This window comes from Perca fluviatilis, chromosome 11, assembly GCF_010015445.1.
Source record: "Perca fluviatilis chromosome 11, GENO_Pfluv_1.0, whole genome shotgun sequence".
Lineage (NCBI taxonomy): Eukaryota > Metazoa > Chordata > Actinopteri > Perciformes > Percidae > Perca > Perca fluviatilis.
In genome coordinates this window covers 29651401-29667842 of record NC_053122.1, presented here as the reverse complement: position 1 = coordinate 29667842, position 16442 = coordinate 29651401, and positions in this window count along the sequence as shown.

Genomic DNA, 16442 nt, shown 5'->3' with positions numbered 1-16442 from the left:
TAACGTGTTGTTAATGTTTACTGTAGCTAGCTAATGGTAGGCTAACATTACCTGCTGTGTAACGTGTTATTAGTGCTTATTGTAGCTAGCTAATGGTAGGCTAACGTTACCTACTGTGTAACGTGTTATTAGTGTTTACTGTAGCTAGCTAATGGTAGGCTAACGTTACCTGCTGTGTAATGTGTTATTAGTGTTTACTAGCGTGACATGCAGCAATGTTTCTGTTGCCTCTAACAGACATTTAAAGTGATGTTTCGGAGTAATTTACCCTAGGGTCCTTTGCACCATGACCTCGAGCCAAACACCCCCCCAGAAGCTTTTTTCACCTGGGTATAAACACTGGGCGTTAGTGGCGCTGAGTAGCTAGCGGGGCTAATGGACCCGTTTGTATCTCTTAAATGACCCCACTAATAATGCCGAAATGATACCAAAGGTCTACCCTATTATATATAGGTTATGCTCTCATAAAACGATGGATTGGAAAGTTTGTAAGTACACCAGAAGTTTATGAATACTTGCCTGCTCTCTTCTGCTCTCTGTTGCTGTTGCTGCTGCTGCTGCTACCTGCAGTTAGACGAGTGCTTAGGGCCGTCTATAAATTACTACACCGAAAAGAGATACAACAAAAATATGTATTAATTTAATGATTAAACAAGGTAGTGTCTCCAAACTTACCTCAATTATTACTTGTCTCCTGCTAGTTATATTACAGCACTTTCTTAGTAAAATAAGTTAAATTAAAAAATATTTTGTTGCATCTCTTTTCGGTGTTGTAATTTGTAGATGCCCCTAAGCACTCGCTCTCCCAGCAACAACAACAGCAGAGAGCAGAAGCCAGCAGGCAAGTGTTATTTACATAAACTTCTGAGTGATCGCTTTGCAATTATAGTGCCTATATATACTAATGTAGACCTTTGGTATCATTCGGTGATATTAGTGAAGGGTCATTAAGATAGAAACGATGGTCCATTAGCCCGCTATTCGGTAACTATGCCTTCTAACTTTCATTAGACAAAGATTAATGGCTTTCTGAAAGTGTTCACCGTAATCTGCGTTGCTATTTCGTCCGGTAGATACCGGGCACCGGTGCCATATTGGCACTGGATTTTAACGTGCGCCGTTAACGTGAACAGAAAATTGCGTTGCCTGTATCTTTTCATGACAAATGTGCATGTGTGGAAAGCTGTCCCACAACAGCTGAAATGGCATACTGCTTCATAGTATATGTAGCGCAATATGGATGTAAAAGCAGTAATAATTAGCCTATATGACAATAAAATTTGTTTTGATTAAAATCAACAAATAATCGTGATTATCATTTTGGCCATAATTGTGCAACCCTACAAATCGGAACTTTGTTGTGGGCTGCGTCCTTGACTGGAAAATATGGCCCCTTCACAAGAAGAAGATGTTTCTCGTGAAAGGAAAGGTAAGTGTTCTTTTAACCCAACTTTGTAAACAGCTGCCAGCAGCTAGCCTAACAACTCAAGGCTATCTAGACTAACTTCTAGCTGTTCTCTAGCATATGTCAGCACAAGGGATAGCTAAATCATCTGGTCATGGTTTCAAAACAAACTACAAGAATGAATGCACACTTTGCAACAACAACAAAAAATAGCAAAGAAGTGCTAGTTTTCTAAATGAAAAGCGTTGTGTTTTCATGTTTTGGGGAGGAAATAACAGGCATGGTCTTTTTTAAGAGCTCTCTCTCTCTCAATTCCAATTCAAGGTTGCCTTTTTTTAGCATGACTGTAGGTAGTGTTGCCAAAGCACAAGCAAAACAGCATAAACAATTGTTTTTATTGTAACAATTAGAACATATTATTAAGGGAAACAGTAACATGTAACATGAAATACACATACTCTCTCTCTCTCTCTCTCTTGTTGCATGTGAGTCCTGTCTGACTTTCTCTCTTTCCTACTGTGTCAAAGTCATATTTACATTTTGGACCTTTGTTGAAATTCAACTAGCACATAATATGTAGGTCTGGTGTAATTTATTTACTCACCTAACAAATGCCCAGGGGGCATTCAGAAGATGATGGGGGGCGTTGGAAGTAATATTTTGGAAAGGGGGGCGTTGAGGTGCCCTTGGGGGGCGTTTGTTTGAAAGCTAGTTTAAACCAAAGATTCACAATAACAATACATGTTTACACTTAAACCACTTGCAAAAAACAGTTTTCTGCAACATTAAAACCTGCCAGTTCACGGCACTGCAACTGGTGGATCATTGTTTGGCGCAGCTCCGTGCTGCCTTCACGGAAACGGGACGTCAGAGCATCGTCTTAAATGAGCTCCGTATTTCAGCGTGAAGCTGCGTTCAGAAAAAATAGCAATCGCCGCAGGGTGGTGCGACGTCCTGTTGTATTCTTTAACCCCCCCAATGTAGCACAAGTAGACTTTATATTTCACAGTAACAGTTTTTCGTCAGATCTTTTATAGAACCCAACGTTTCCTACTGTACCTGAAGGCAGCTTCATTTCACGAAGAAAAAGAGAAAGAAAAGAGACGAGCGAGAGATATCGACTGTGCTTTGTTGTTTGGCAAACATTTAGCTGTTCCCCAAACTCCCGGGCAATTCAGGGCTTGTGTTTGGTGTTTAAAAACTTTCTTGTTGAAGCAATAGAGGCAGTGATGTCACTGTTTATTGTACGGGACTCTCACGCCTCATCAAAACGCAGCGCAATGTGGGGTTGCGTTTCTCCATACGTTGTTTTTCTGCTGTTTTACTCGCAAGACAGGCGATAGCAAACCTATACTCTTCTAAGCATCAACAAAGGGCTCTCACTAACTTTCAAAGGTTGTAAACTTATTTCCATTCTTCAAGTCGTTTGTCATCACCAAAATGCTTTTTTCTGTGTGTGTGTGTGTGTGTGTGTGTGTGTGTGTGTGTGTGTGTGTGTGTGTGTGTGTGTTTGCGTGCGTGTAATCCTGCTTTTACCCCTTGATAAGTGCAACCTTGTTTTCCGTTGGAACAATTCGATTAGAGATTTAGATTTGAATGAAAAATAGAATTGAATGTTAAATTGCTAGCTGTTTCTGATTGGCTACTGTTAGTGTTTGTAGTAATAATAATAATAATAATACATTTTATTTAAAGCGCCTTTCATGACACCCAAGGTCACTTCACAACCAAAAAAGGACATTCAAATTATAGTCATCTTATAAAGGTGCTGAGGTTCATACCATGCAGCAGGCCTTTTGATAATACCCTAATTATAGTTTGAATGTTACATATCTAGTAGTTCTGATTGGCTGCTGTTATTTAATTTGAATGTGAAATGGTTGCATTTTAAAAATTTTTTGTAAATTTTGCTATTCACATGGCTTTTTTTGATACCTGGGAAACAAATACATGTGTTGTTTGTCATTCAATGATTTGATTTATTGATTATTTTTGATAACAATAGTAACAACAATAATAGGCCTATATAGGGCGTAATCATTAATATTCGGGGCAATAAGCCTACATAATATTAGATGGGGGGCGTTAGGGACCTGGATAATGGATAGGGGGGCGCTGGCACAAAAAAGGTTGAGAACCACTGATCTAGTAGTATCTCATGATCTGGTGTCTCTCCACTCCCTTAGTACACTATAAAAAGCAGTTGTGTGTGTAACATGGCACTGTGCTGTAAACGCATTGATTGACAAATGAGTTGATTTCACTAGACTAATTGGTCTGCTGTCTTCTCTTAAGGTGAACCACTCTCAGGCCGTCAACATGACCCCCACACAACCATGGATCGTGGTCCATGATGATGGGACATTTTTAGTGGCCCACTGCACCTGCAAAGCGGGACTGGGCGAAGCATGCAGCTGCTCTCATGCTGTCTTAGCAGCGGTAAATCTTAAAGATGGACTGTCTAGTACAGAGATGCCCTGTGCCTGGGTTCTTCCAAGCAAAACTGGCAAGGTGCAGTACGAGGAAATCTGCAACATCTCATTCATGAAGAAGAAGAAGACTGTAACATACTCACCACTACCCAGCATTCCTGTCCATACAGAAGAGGAGTATATGGAGTTCTACCAAAAGCTGTATGAATGTGATGTTCAGGAAGAACTACAGATCTTCAGTGTCCCATTGATGCCCAGCATTTCCATATCTACCCTGGAATTATGGAGAAATCAAGATTTTGACCATTCTATTGCTAAAGTGCCTTTGACCATTGGCAGTCCCACTGAAATGTTTATTTAGCGCATTCAGTTTGATGAAGTGTTCTTCAATAAGACATACAGTGGAGTAGAAAAATGTATTAAAACTAGGATTTTGCCTAAAAGTGTGGAAATGTTATGAATGCAGGCAGGGCTGGACTGGGACAAAAAATCGGCCCTGGCATTTTTGGCCCAGGCGGCCCACACCCGATGTGATTGGTCTGACACATTCCCTGCAGACAGTCCTCTCAAAATATGCGTGCATTCTATGATATGAGTTGCCTAGTGTTCAGCGTTCCTGTGATAGTTTGGGATCCCTCAAGAGGTGTCAAGACTTATCTGTTGATCTTACACTTAAATAATTCATTCATTCTTAGAGTTATGATTTGTATATTTATGGTATTTTCATATTTTTTTATTATTGATATTTGATATTGTATTTCCATTATTGTTATTATTACTATTTTGCTTAATATTGGCTTAGCAACTTTAAATTTAATTTTAACTATTGTAAGAGTCATATTTTGTCGCTTTGGACAAAAGTGTCTGCTAAATACAATAACCATAACCCTTCCCAAAAGCTACAATAAAGCTGAGAGTAGTATATGCCCTGGAAAAGAGCACCAATACAAGAGAAGCTAATTAAGCCATTCAAGGAAGACTGATGCTTGTATCAACACTGATTTTATAGATCACACAGACTTTTCAGCTACCCAACAGGCTAACCGCCAGCATTTTAAATGTAAGCCTAAACAGTTAGGTTACCTGACAGCCACTAACTTTAATGTTACAGACAAACTGCTTGTTGTCGTTATGACGTCACACACACACACACACACACACACACACACACACACACACACACACACACACACACACACACACACACACACACAGCCTCCCTCCCTTCCTGAGAGTCCCTGTTAATTTGCCTACTCCGTACCACGTCGTCATCTACTCTCTCTTCCATCTTTTCCTCACTCGCTCCCATGGCCCTGTCATGGTCACTCGCCTCCTCCTCGCGGCTTCTTCCCTGTCATGAAGTTGTTTCTGCTTTTCTGTATAGCCAGCCACCTCTCCTCCTCCGCGGCTTCAGGTAATGCTGATGTTGAAGCAGCTACTACAGCCCCAAACGTGTCCGAAGTTTTTGAGGAATCCGCCTGTTGATTCTTAATCTTTTTCTCCTGTAATTTCTCTGCACCTCCCTTGCACTTTAGTGGTCGTTTGTCCATTTTAACGGTGGATGCTAAACTTCCAGTATAACTATTACAGCTTGTGTGTCAGGGCCGGGAGGCGTGGCCATAGTGGGATTCGTAAAGTTGCAGCCCGGAGTGTGGAAGGGGGTTCCTGGATTTGATTGGGTCAGGCCAGTGCCAATAAAGAAAATTAACCAATGGGCCGCTGTGAATTCTTTATGGGCCGGCCCGTCCAAAAAAATATATTTATATCGGCGATTCGGCCCAAAAGTGTGTCGGCCCACCGGGAAAATGCCCGGTATGCCAGATGGCCAGTCCAGCCCTGCATGCAGGAAAATCCAGAATAAATGAAACACTGTATTAGTTCAGATTCCCTGTTGTGTTGGCTACACACATGCGTGTCGCACACACACACACACACACACACACACACACACACACCCCATAATTTTGACCCCCTGTTGATCTCTGATCTAGAGAATAAGGCTTCATGCTTCAGGTTGTATTAGTTCATTCCCTGTAGTCTTGGCGGCACTCACGCACACACATACCTACACGGTATACTGTTACACTGTAGACTGTATCAAGTTTTCTGTGCTTGATTCACAGTATTTGTTATTTCTTTTCTTTGATTTGTATATAGTTATTTTGGTTGAGAGGTTGCCTTTCAGCTGGTTTTGGAGTGTTGTACAAACTAGATTTGAGTGCCCTGTCTAGTCGTCTGGCAAATTGTAAATACTATTTATACTATTACAATATATGCTATTTATATCTTGAAAATATATCCTATTTATCCAATTCCATATCCTGCTAAATGAAGTAATAAGCAGTGAGTTTTACTGGTATCAGCCATAAACAGTTTCCTGTGTGTTTTATTAATGTCACATAAAAGACATAATAGACTAATGTATGACATTTATGACATGATGTATTGACACAATTCATAATTTATTCACTCCATTGGAACAACAACAACAGGTTACAGAGGGCACAGCACACTTTCACCATGTTGTCTAGAGGTGTGAGTCCATCTGGGGTTGAGTAGCACAGTGTTATTGGTATAGTTCAGGGGTCGGCAACCTTTACCACTCGAAGAGCCATTTGGACCCGTTTTCCAAAGTAAAGAAAACACTGGGAGCCACAAAACCTTTTTGACATTTAAAATGAAATAACACTGCATATAACGCAGTTCAATGAACTACTGCAGAGAAAACAAAAGACAAAGGTTACTTTCAAGTAAAATACTCAATGTCTATTTTAGTCCTTGTATTTATGAAAAAACGCCAAACTTAAATTATCCACCGGCAGCAAACCAAAAATGCCGTCTTCTCTCTGTGTGCCGTCATCCTTTTACTGGCGCGTGCAGTCAGCTGTCAACCTGAATAATAAAAGGACTATTTCAATGAACAATGAAAAAATATGAATATATGCAAAATAATTGGCAATTACAATATTTATCATACTTGGTTAATGTGATTTCTGCTCCTGAACCTCAGCGCACAGCGTCTGCACATCAGGGCTGTATGCCGTCACCTTCATCTTTACGCAGGATCGTAAGCGGTCATCTGTGAGGCGTGCGCAATGTTTGCTTTTAATAAAGTTCATGTTGGAGAACACCAGCTCACATACATATGTGGATCCAAAGATCGACAGGACTCCAAGTGCATACTTTTTCATGTTCACATAAACGTCGGGGATAGCATTCCAAGTTTTGAACACAAGTTTGTCTGATTTGGGGATGTTTTCAATATCCTGCCATTTGTGATTCTGAGCAAGAACGGCCTTCTGACGGGCAACATCTTTAAGGTCTGCTGTCAAGCGTTTAAACTTGGACACCCATATGTCTTTGTCGGCTATGTCGGCCAGTTCAATCTCAAGATCAGGTTGACTCACACCTGCCAATGCAGTCATATTCAGCAGGGATGGATCTAGGCTTAGGGGAGTGACAGGGAAGGATAATGTGGTTTTTTCCTCTCTGAACTCCCAGAATCGTTTCCCAAACTATGTTTGCATTGCGATGATTGCAGAATGTAAATACTCCGAATTTATCATGTGAGCTTCTTTGAACTCTCTCAAATTGGGGAAGTATGACAGTGTACCTTTCTGTAAATCCAACATGTGCAGGGCTGTGTGTCCTTTCCCCTGAAGAGCTGTGTTCAGCGTGTTCAAATGCGCTGTCATGTCTACCATGAAGTGTAGCTTTTCCAGCCACTCTGGCTGTTCCAGCTCAGGAAATGTGAGCCCTTTGCTGCCCAGGAAAGTTTTCACTTCTTCCAGACACGTGGCAAAACGTTTCAGCACCTCCCCTCTGGACAGCCACCGGACTTTGTTGTGCAGCAGGAGATCAGAATATGTACTTTCCAGCTCGTCCAGTAACAAACGGAACTGACGGTGATTTAAACCTTTTGCCATTATTTTATTGACAATCTGAATGACAACATTCATTACTTCTGTGCATTCCGGAGGAAATGTTTGAGCACACAGTGCCTCTTGGTGCAGGATTCAGTGAAAGGTCAGCAGCTTTCTGTCCAGCACCTTCTGCAGTAAAGCCACCAAGCCTTTATGCGCTTCTGTCATACTTGGTGCCCCATCAGTAGCCAGTGACACCAGGTGGGTGGTGTTTATTCCTTTGGCTCTTAAACAATTCAAACCAGCCTCACAGATGTCCTCCTTTTAGCGGTATCAACTCAATAATTTCTTCCTGTGGCCCAGCAGAGTTTACATACCGGCAGAACGGCGCTATTTGTTCAATGTCACCTTTGTCTTTAGATTCATCGCAGGCAACTGAGTAGGCCACAGCTGAATTGATGTCTTTAATTTGCTGTCTGGTGATGTCTTCTGCCTTTTTTATGGTTCTGTCTTTGACCGTCTTTGCAGAGAGGGGCATATCCCTGATTTTCTGCACAATTTCTCTCTTTACAAAACTAGCATATGTACTTGAATTTGCAGACTTCATCCACTTCTCGAAGTGATTTTTGCTCAGATCAACCTTCCACATCAGTTCTGAAACAGCTTTTTTTTTTCTCATTTCCATCTGGATATTTTTGAGCAAAGGCGTGTGTGTTTATTCTGGAAATGTCTTGCAACATTTTACTTTTTGTTGTTTGCTAGTTTTTTATTACATATTAAGCATACTGGTAAACCAGTCTCATCTGCAGTGAAAGCATATGAATCTGCCCACGTAGCATTGAACGTTCTGTTTTCTTCAGACACTTTTCTTAGAATTATCCATTATTATTGGCTCATATATATATATATATATATATATATATATATATATATATATATATATATATATATATATATCATTTTTTTACACGTTTTTCTGTTACAAATTACAATAATACATTATTTAGATGTTACAAGATCACCATAATCTTCAAATTTAGAATTACATTTTAAAAACAAACAAAGTAAATAAAATTAATTTTAATTAAATCTTAAACCTTTCGAAACAAAGCTGATAACCCCTTGTGGAGTTATGGAGATGAGGTATTTAACTGTGTTATGATGCTTAGCCTATACTGAGAATATGTTTGTGCTCTTGCTCTCATTTGATTTGGTCTTTTGATAAATATTTCAAAGCAATCAATAATACTGGTACAATTTTCAAAGCCGTTTCTATAACACATTGGGAGACTACAAAGGATCTGATCTCTGCTTGGCCACTTTATGATATTACACAGCCTGATATTCATTACGTTCAGTGTGTTGTTGAAAACCCGACCAGCAGTTGACATTGATACATGAAATACATGAGCTAAAAAGAAAAGTGGCAAGTTCAATCTCAGGCGCATTAATGTCAACAGAAACTGCTGAAAAGGGGACAAACTGGATTTCAACTTTAGGAAACATGAGATAAAAGAGAAAACAACAATTAGTTTTACATATGAAGGCAGGCCAGTTGATTTATGTACTTTATCATCTTTGTCCTTCAAACGTTTTTGGTCAAAGGACAATGACTTTACTTGAACCTTGAGCTTCCAAATTTCTGTCTGTAATCTTACGCACTCCTCATTTAATTGTCTAAATTGTTAAATCTCCCCCGTCAATTTCCTGTCCATCTTCTTCATCTAACTCAAGTCCGTCTTCTCTGTCAAACTCTTACCTGTCATCTTTGTCCATCTCCACTCCCTCTTCTTCTTTTCCAGTCTCTCGTCTGTCCAAACTAACTGCTCTTTTTCTCTTCAGTTCTTGTGTTTGTTTGAATCGTGTCATTTGATTAATCCTCTTCCTCTTGTTGGGGGAGCTGAGGTACAGAAATATTGTTGGGACAAAGCAGGGCTCTCAAGTTTTGAAGACAGGCAAGAGTGACACCCCCACCCCCACAAAAGAAAAAGATCATCGATTGGTGGCGGGTTGGACGAGTCGCAGGAGTAGCGGTGTTTCATTAATATTATTATTATTAGTAGTATTTTTGTTGTTATTATTAATAATTGCTCAGATTTACAAAAGAAAAGATTTGACACATGGCACTGACAATTCAACCAAATACAAAGTATTTATTCAATTTCCGCATGGCATGGTGACTTATGATAAGGGGGGGTATGGAGGTCCTCCCCCAGAAACTTTTGAGCATTAAACTCTTCATTTCCTGCATTCTGGTGAATTTTTATGCATCTATTTATACCTTTTTCTGAATCAATTCATGCTGGAAATCTTTATGTAATGGTAAACATAGATTATTATCCAAATATAAAAACATAATGGAATATATGGCAGTTAGTCTCTCAGGCAATCTGTATTGCTTTCATCTATTTATTCTCCTGTAGATCAGCTTTCCTAATTAAATCTGAGTCAGCACACATGTAGCCTAGCATCATTTACTCTTCCCTTTTCTTTTGCATCTTTTGTTGAGGATTTAACCTCCTTAAATGTGCATATTTTTTTTTTTTTTTTACTTTTTATTAAGAAAACCTTCTCAAGCACAGTACAAGTATCAGAATGTTGCATAATGAAATGAAGGGGGAAACATAAGGCAAAAAAATTATACAGGCATAATGAATACATACAAATGAACATATAATCACAGTAACATATGCATATACATATAAACAACTAAATAAATCAGAAAGAGAAAAGAAAAAAAGGGTTTTATCCAGAACTTGTCTCCTTGAAATAATCCAAAAAAGGGCTCCAAGATTTCAAGAAAAGTTCGGGTTTCATTCTAACTCCAAATTTAATCTTTTCAAGTTTGAGGGCAAAAAGTAGGTCAAAAATCCACTGACGGTAGATTGGAGGAGATGGCAGCTTCCAGTTAATCAGTATAAGTCTTCTAGCCAACAGTGTGAAAAGTGCAATATTATCCCTCTCTAAAGCTGTAAGTTTAATATTTTCTGGAAGGACCCCAAATAAAGCTGTCAATGGGTTGGGATCTATTACTGTGGTAAGGATTTCTGAGATACAACTAAAAATCCCCCCCCCAAAACCTTAATAACTTAGAACAGGACCAGAAAGAATGAAAAAGAGAGGCTGGCTCTGCAAGACAGCGTGGGCAGGTGGGGTCTAAGTCAGGAAATATCCTGGCAAGTTTCACCCTAGACCAATGAATACGATGCACTACCTTAAATTGAATAAGCCTATGCCTCGAGCTAACTGAAGAAGAATATATCCTTTTTAAGATAGTGTGCCAGGTTTCATCTCCTAACAAAATACTTAAGTCCTGCTCCCAGAGAGTTTTTAATGACCTGCTAGATGGGGTTTGATTGTAATTTATTGTACTGTTAATCTTTGAAATGGCACCCCTTGTACATTTATGCTGGTGTAAAATACACTCCATAACACCTCTAGGAGGGGGAGAGGGGAACTCAGGAAAATGTTTACGGGCAAAGCTTCGAACTTGAAAATACCGAAATAAATGTGAATTGGACAAAGAAAATTTATTTTTAAGTTGGTCAAATGAAGCAAAGTTACTATCAATAAATAACTGATCAATTGTAACTAGACCCTGTGATTTCCAAATATTGAAAGCCCCATCAAAAAGAGAGGGTAGAAAGGAAGCATTACTGGCAATGGGTGCAGCTGAAGAAAGACCTTGCACCTCTGGGTCAGCACGTAATGCAATTGCCAAAGGTTCAATAGCAATAGCAAATAGAAGGGGGGAAAGGGGACAACCCTGCCTTGTGCCCCGACACAGTGGAAAAGGATCTGAAATAATATTGTTTGAGCGTACAGATGCTTTGGGGGCAGCATAAAGGAGCTTTATCCAAGAAATACATTTTAAACCAAATCCAAACCTCTCCAAAACATTTATAAGATATCCCCACTCAATGCGGTCAAATGCTTTTTCAGCATCTAGTGAGATCACAACTTCAGCATTGTTGGAATGGGGTGAATACAAAACATTAAAGAGACGCCTAATATTAAAAAAAGAGTGTCTGTCCCGAACAAACCCAGTTTGATCAGGTGAAATGACTCCAAGTTTTTTCAAGTCGAAAGGATAATGCTTTGGCTAGTATCTTGTAATCACAATTTAAAAGCGATATGGGGCGATAAGAACCACAATCTAGGGGGGGTTTATCTTTCTTAAGAATTAATGAAATAGTAGCTTGATAAAAGGTTGGGGGCAATTTGGAGTTTTGAAGACTCTCTAAAAAAACCAAGAGCAATACAGGGCATAGCAATTTAGAAAATGCTTTATAAAAATCAGACGGGAAACCGTCGGGACCCGGGGCCTTGCCTGTTTTCAAGGAAGCAATCGCATCAGCTATTTCTTCAATTCGAATATCCTCATCCAAAAAAGCACACAGAGTCTTCTCTACAGTGGGGAAATCTAATTTATCTAAGAAAGTTTTCATTAAAGATGTATCTTGAGGAGATTCCGAGGTGTACAAATGTCCATAGTATTGCTTAAATTGAGAGTTTATTTCTTTATAATCAGTGGTAGTAGTTCCTGTAGGAAGCTTAAGTTGGGGTATCAAGCGTGACGTTTGCGATTTACGAATTTGATAAGCTAACAATTTACCTGTCTTATCACCAAACTCATAGATCCTATGTTGAGCTCGTAAAAACAAATTCTCAGCCTCTTCCATCGATAACAGATCATATTTTGTCAGCAAAAGCTGACGCTCTTTATAAAGGTTGGGAGACGGGTTCAGTGAGTACTGATCATCAATAGCTGATATAGCACTAGATAATTCGTCAAGTTGTCTTTTTCAGTCTCTATTTTTATAAGACGAATATGAAATTATGCAACCACGCAGATAACATTTTAAGGTCTCCCAAATGGTAGAATAAGCCATACCCTGAGTACTATTGAGGTCGAGAAAAGAAGATATATTTGAGGAGATACATTTTACAAATTCTTTATCCCTTAATAGAGCAGTGTTAAAGGACCATTGATGATGCTTTGGGGGTGCTTTTGGAAAGCTAAGTTCCAGAACAGCAGGTGCATGATCAGATATTACTATGTTTTCATATGAACAATTCTGCAGATATGGAAGAAGTTTGTTATCTAGAAAAAAATAATCAATTCGTGAATAAGAATGGTGTCCATGCGAAAAAAATGAGTATTTCCTTGCGGAAGGATTCAAAAAGCGAAATGGATCACGAATACCATAGCTATGCAGAAAAGATTGAATAATCGCTGCGCATTTTGAAAGAGATATAACTTTTTTAGAGGACCTATCAAGTCGTGGACACATCACACAATTAAAATCACCGCCCAGGATTAATGAATGAGAGTGAAGGTCAGGTATACATGATAAAAAGGAGGTCATAAAGGAAACATCATCATAATTTGGGGCATAGACATTAGCAAGAATTAGGGGGGTTGAAAACAATGTTCCTGTTACAATGACATATCTGCCCTTATAATCTGCAATTACTTGTGATACGTCAAACGGAGTGGATTTATGTACCAGAATGGCACAGCCCCTGGACTTAAACTTAAAATGTGAATGATAGACTTGACCCACCCAGTCCTTTTTCAATCTAAAGTGGTCAGAGGAACAGAGTTGAGTTTCTTGAAGAAACACAAAACTGGCTTTCAGCTTCCTAAGATGAGTCAGAACCTTATTACGTTTTACTGGATTATTCAAACCTTTACAGTTCCAGCTAACCCATCTCACCAAAACATCTTCATTAGCTCTACTACCCATCATTTAAAATAAAGAGAGAGAAAAAAATAAAAAATAAATAAAAAAAACGAAAAGCGGAGACCAATAAGATACTTGTAAAACCCAAATAATTATGCAAGGATCAGCAAGTACAGAAAAGTATGAAACCATACAAAAGAGCAATGACCCAGACCTGTGCTTATGAGATGAACAAAGAAACGAGAACAAATTAACACACTTCAAGAACCCTAGCACAAAGAACCGCCCCCTGCCCTCACAGCCACCCCCCACCCTGCGCCATTGACCTAAGCTAACACTCCCCCAACTGGAGCGTACGCTACCCTGAGGAAAAACCCCAATGTGCGTGCAAGATATTGTGATTCTTACCTCGTACGCATCTCCGCAAACAAATAACAAATACAGCGAATGTATTCTGATACATATAAAATAAAAATTATAATCCTATATAATGAAATAAAAGATTACTATAATCAAAGAATAAGACCTAACATATTAAACCACACCTCTGGCTCTGAGTGAAGTGCTTTCAGTAGTCTCCGACCCAAAGAAAATGAGACATTATAGCTCCAGCACAGTCATAAGTGTTCAAGCAGGTAATAGGTGTTGTTTCACAAAAGCCAGTGCCGCGGCTGGAGTATCAAACACATGTTCAGCGCCGTTCTTTGTGATTCTGAAGCCGGTAAGACCCTTTAGACCGTACTTAACATCTGGCATGGACCTCAGTAGACGTTTAACCTCGTAGTATGCGGCCCGCTTCTTGGCAATCTCAGGCGGAAAGTCCGGGAAGATGAACACAGTTTTGTCTCTGAACTTAAGCTGCCCACCACGGCTCGCTTTTCGCCAAATATCCTCCTTGACGTCGTATCGATGGAAGCAAATTACGAAGGCTCGCGGTCGGCTACCCTCCGCGGGTTTCGGTGCAAGTGTACGGTGTGCGCGAGCAAGGAGTGGAGGTTCAGAAAGATCAAATATCTCCGCCAAAGCATCTGCCACGAACTTCGTAGGTTGTGGGCCTTCCAAACCCTCCGGAATTCCCACCAAGCGGAGATTGGACCTGCGGGAACGACACTCTAAATCGATGCACTTAGCTTGCAGTGAGGCGACCTCTTTCTGGAGAGAAACGACCGTTGGCTCGAGAGATTGAAGACTTGTCGTCCATTCTGAGGTAGCTGTCTCCAGGTTAGTTAGGCGCTCACTCTGGGTTTTGAGGTCCTCTTTGAAGGATGAAAATGTGTTATGCATTTCTTCTCGTATCATGGAAATTTCACCTCGAATTCCGGCGGCGTGCGCGTCGAATTTGGCATAAATTCCACTTTCAAGCCTGTTAATGGCACCCATAATCACAACACTCTCTGCCTCCGGGGTGGAAAGTTCAGCCGTCTTCAAAGGGGAGCCGCCGGCCACAGACGAATCGGCCTTCTTTTGTCGTTGCTTGGACATCGTTGGGTTCAAACGACTGACTACAACGATAGTGTTAGAAGTGAAGTAAACGTCTAATAAACGAGATGTAAAACGAAAAAAAAAAAAAATATATATATATATATATATATATATATATATATATATATGGCGCTGTATCAGATTATAAAACGAAATTCAAAAGCTGGTTTGCGGAGCTCCGGACTCATGTGCCCTCACATGGCTGATGCTAAACCGGAAGTCCATATGACAATTATTCACGTCAATGATACATTAATTCATTTTAATGAATTAATAAACAGAATTGTTTGAGCAAGATTTCTGCTCATGTTCAAAACGTTGTGCACATTCAAAACATATCTGTTTTATCTGAGTTTTGGAGGAGTCGTGATATTTTGAGAAAAATAAAGTTATAATAGTCAATATATTTCAAAATAATCTGCTGTGCATTAACGTGATTGCTCTGCTGAGTAGATCTCAGACCATCTGAAAGACACAGAACCCCGTTTGGGTCTCTGGTCTCTGAATGAGCGAATGTTTAGGGAAGTGTCTGTACGCTGCTCTATGCTTTTTTTTTTTCATTGGCTGTTGCATTAAATCTTACCCAGATACAATAGTGCTATTTTCTGATTGGCTATTGTGTAGCCCCTTTCTTTTTTTTGATTGGCTGATAAGTGGCAGGCTCGACTAAGAACTCCAGGGGAGACGTGCTTGATTCCTGCCGGTTCCATAGTGAGAGCGGCGCGGCCAGAGAAATTTTGGGCGCTGCGGCATATTCAATTTATTTTAAATAGTTTTTCTGCGTGAGAAATACAATGTGTGGCGGGAGTGCGTGACAAAAGACCGAAATGAGTGACTGTCACGCTCAATGCGTGACACTTGAGAACACTGACAAAGTCAGGGTTCAGAGGGTTCTGGCTCTTCACACCTGGTGAGACAAATATTTCACAGATTGTGAATAACTATCTCCAAATGTCTACAACATGTGGAAGAAATCTGCAATGTCAGTAAAATAAACAATACTAGTATGTGAAGTTAATAAGGACTGAAGAACTCATATGTGCTATGCTTTGCAAAACGGTGACTCCAAACAATGCTTCAGGCTGCTAATGTTATGGTGTAAACAGATTAGCCAACCAGTTGCTAATGTAACCAGTCTTAGGAGCACTTGAATAAAGACAGCAGAGGGGAGGCTATGGCATTAACTAATTTACACTAAAACCATTAAAACACACACACACACACACACACACACACACACACACACACACACACACACACACACACACACACACACACACACACACACACACACAAAGTGATGTTGGTGTTTTCAGGCTCCAATCTTAAACTGGTTGAAGCTTGAACAAATATCCTCAGCTTATGACTGATGTGATGTCTCTACCAGATATTGTAACAAGTTTTTATTAAACGATAAACTGACCTTTGACGCTAAACTCATGCTGTTAGACAGTATATGAACCAATTCACACTGACTGCTTAATACTGTTTGGAAAGATTCGTATGTTATTATCTTTAGGGTTGGCGATTAGCGACAGCGAGCGTTAGCTCGCTAACAATATATTGACATCCA